Below are 3,641 nucleotides of genomic sequence, written 5' to 3' on the forward strand. Positions count from 1 at the left end.
ACAGACAGATTTAGGACTATTTGAAAGCAATGACTTTTGCAGCTGCTATCATGGGTGTGACATTTATTTCAATAAGTTATTAATTTTTATGGCTTGATAATTTAATTGTTTCTTTTTATAGTTTTTGTATCCAAAATTTATGTGCACAATAAACTTTAGTATGTATTTCCACACTTTCTTGTCAGGCAAAGGCATTAGAAAAACTGAGAAAGAATATATATGGTACAAATGCATTATCAGCAGAGTACAGTGGATATTCTGGGTTGCTTGAAGCTAATGAATGAGTAAAGTGCATAATCCAGGATTAAGGGTGACATAATAATAAAAAAAAAAAAAAAAAAAATAATAATAATAATAATAAATTGGCTGAGGGCCAGGAAACAGGAATGTCTTTATTGTTACTGTTATTGCACCTGGAGAAATATTATGGAGTCTGCTTAACAGTCTATTATCATCTTGATGCATTATAGCACCACCAATGACATTAGCTGTTGATGCAACGGATAATTTTTTTTGCCAGATCTGGACACCAGAGACTGTATTCCTCTCACCCTTTACTTCTCATATATGTAGGAATTATTCCACAAAAAATGCCTTACCTAATTAAATTGGCTTAGGAGGGCATGGAGGTTACCTTGGAAAGTGCAGAGTAAAATATGAAAAAAATATATGTAGTAGGTCACTAAACCATCTATTGGACAGAGCTGTGCCTCCTGCAACCCCCAACCCCTGCTCTGGAATACAGAGAATCCTCCATGTATTTACCGTCAAGATACACACTAATTTATGTAATGCAGTATTGTATTATTTATACTGGGTGATATAGGGCATACAACTTATTTTTCTTTGTATTTAGCTCTACGTGTTGATTGTAAGCTCCATCCAATCATGAATATGTGAAGGATTCTCTGCTTTCCAGGGCAGGGGTTTGGGATGCCATGAACTCCATGGGGTTACAGGGGGTAAAGCCACCTGCATTGGATATAATAAGCTTTATCGCATATATATTCATCATATTTTACCTTACAATTTCCCTGGTCCCTCCCGTTATCAGGGTCGGGTTTGTGGGATAAGGGAGAGGAATTATGCAGAAGGATATTTTTGTCATTTCACGGTAAATATGAGGCCACAGCATTTGTACCTGCATTGATCATGACTCAATCTTTTATGCTCTGTAAGATGGCAGTATCTACTTCCCTCAAACTCTGTGCATTGTTCTCGGGAACATAACTTTATTCCGAGTCTTAGTGAGTGTATTTCTCTTTGATTAGTATAATGCCATTAAATTTTTCTGTAAATGTATACCAAAGTATTATGTGCTGCACAACTTTCTTAAAAGTCCTATTTTCGGTCATACTGTCCATTACAGCATAATTTTACCTTGTACAACTCGGCTACTTGAACCTGTGGAAAAGTGAAACTATGCCCATAAATATGTTGTCTTCAACCCCCTAAAAAAATCTAAAACACATGAACACCAAGATTAAACAATACCTTTGAAAGCAGCAAGCAAAACCCACAAAAAATACAATTTTAACTAAGACTTCTTTCTATAAATTATTACCTGTTGAACGTCGTAAGCTCAGCGTGCAATAACTTTTTTACAAATTTGAACTCGTGCATTATTCACTGACCTATATCCGCATATACTCTTGAAAAAAGGCCCATTCTACGACAGAAAATGAGTCCTATTCGACTCATAAGAAAATAAACATTATTTTTGCTGGAAACGCAATTTGAATCAGCCTTCCATTTCGGATTTTAATTCCGGGTTACGCAATGGAGAAAAGATTGGGTATTATATGGGAATCTTCATAGTATCCACGAAATACTCAACAAAGACGGTCGATAATATTATCATTGATATTTATATAACAATCTCAAAGTACTTAAATCGTAAGTGATACCAAATTTTGTAGAACAAGATAACTACTATAACATACGGAATGACGTTGTAAAACTCCTAATACCATCACTGCCAAAGAATTTTTTGATATGATCGTACTGTCACGAATGACCCCCTTTCTGTGTTATTCTCTGAGTGTACATGTAATTGTGATTATATGTGTGTATGCGTGTGCGAATGCTTGCGCGCACGTACACACACACACACACACACACATACACATACATATACACGTATATATGTGTATATGTGTATGTATGAAAAGAGAGAGAGAGAGAGAGAGAGAGAGAGAGAGAGAGAGAGAGAGAGAGAGAGAGAGAGAGAGAGAGAGAGAGAGAGAGAGAGAGAGTGCGTGCGTGCGTGCGTGCGTGCGTGCGTGCGTGCGTGCGTGCGTGCGTGCGTGCGTGCGTGTGTGTGTGTGTGAGAGAGAGAGTGAGTGAGGGGGAGGGGGGGAGAGGGAGAGGGAGAGGGAGAGGGAGAGGGAGAGGGAGAGGGAGAGGGAGGGAGAGAGAGAGAGAGAGAGAGAGAGAGAGAGAGAGAGAGAGAGAGAGAGAGAGAGAGAGAGAGAGAGAGAGAGAGAGAGAGAGAGAGAGAGAGAGTGTGTGTGTGAGAGTGAGAGTGAGAGTGAGTGTGTGTGTGTGTGTGTGTGTGTGTGTGTGTGTGTGTGTGTGTGTGTGTGTGTGTGTGTGTGTGTGTGCGTGCGTGTGTGTGTGTGCACGCGCGCGTACGTGCACACATAATATGTATGTGTATATATATTATATATCATATATTATATGTGTATATTACGTTTATTACATGTATATATTATATATTATATATATAATATATATATTTTACATAATATATATTATATTATACATTATATATAACATATAATATATATAACATATGATACATACACACACACGCATATGTACATGAATATGCACATACACATGCACATCCACGCACACAGGCACACGCATGTACACGCACGCACACACACACACACACACACACACACACACACACACACACATATATGAATATATGTGCGAGTGTGAGTTTGTGTGTTAATGTGAGTGTAAGTGTGAGTGTGTGTTAGTGAGTGAGTGAGTGAGTGAGTGAGTGAGTGTGTGTGTGTGTGTGTGTGTGTGTGTGTGTGTGTGTGTGTGTGTGTGTGTGTGTGTGTGTGTGTGTGTGCGCGCGCGTGTGTTTTTAAAAGATAAGAATGCAAAGAGTTACATACGTAGTCAGAAAAAGCGGGAATCTCAGAATATACTTACACTCAGCCGACAGCGTCTTAGCGGGACTGTAGCTATGTTGACCGTGTCAGTATGCTGGATACCGGGCGAGGTGGGAGGCAGGGGAATCAATCAATTGAATATCAAGTGGTTTGGCCACTTGAGCTTTCCTCTTATAGCCGCCTATAATATCTAGTTATAAGTAAGATAACTTTGTTTGAAGCATACGATCCATTTACCTATATGTTGTTATATTTTAGAAATTATTACGGGCGAGAGAACGGATTACTGTGTTTTCGAAAAAAAATACATACTGGCAACTCATTCGTTTGATATCGATAGGTACCGAGAAATCGAATGAATCGAAAGGCCACACTTGCTGACGTCAGAATTTTTTTTATAGATATATTGATATCTATAGCAACACTGTTTTTCATTAGTACAATAGCTTTCAGATATATATATATATATATATATATATATATATATATATATATATATATATTATA

At 37.9% G+C, this 3,641-nt stretch overlaps 1 protein-coding gene across 4 annotated transcripts in view; it reads right to left on the minus strand.

The window, feature by feature from the left end:
• LOC125046031 overlaps positions 1-3,288 on the minus strand; it is a 14,509-nt gene extending 11,221 nt beyond the window's left edge. Inside the window, exon 1 of one of the 4 annotated variants that reach the window (XM_047643627.1) lies at positions 3,175-3,288. The gene's annotated coding sequence lies outside the window, so the exon portion shown is untranslated. Of the gene's footprint in view, positions 1-1,494; positions 1,514-1,564; positions 1,784-3,174 lie in introns of those variants that run through there. The other 3 variants (XM_047643625.1, XM_047643626.1, XM_047643629.1) reach the window with 3 other exon arrangements.
• Positions 3,289-3,641: the final 353 nt, after the last annotated feature.

This window comes from Penaeus chinensis, chromosome 38 (assembly GCF_019202785.1).
Source record: "Penaeus chinensis breed Huanghai No. 1 chromosome 38, ASM1920278v2, whole genome shotgun sequence".
NCBI lineage: Eukaryota > Metazoa > Arthropoda > Malacostraca > Decapoda > Penaeidae > Penaeus > Penaeus chinensis.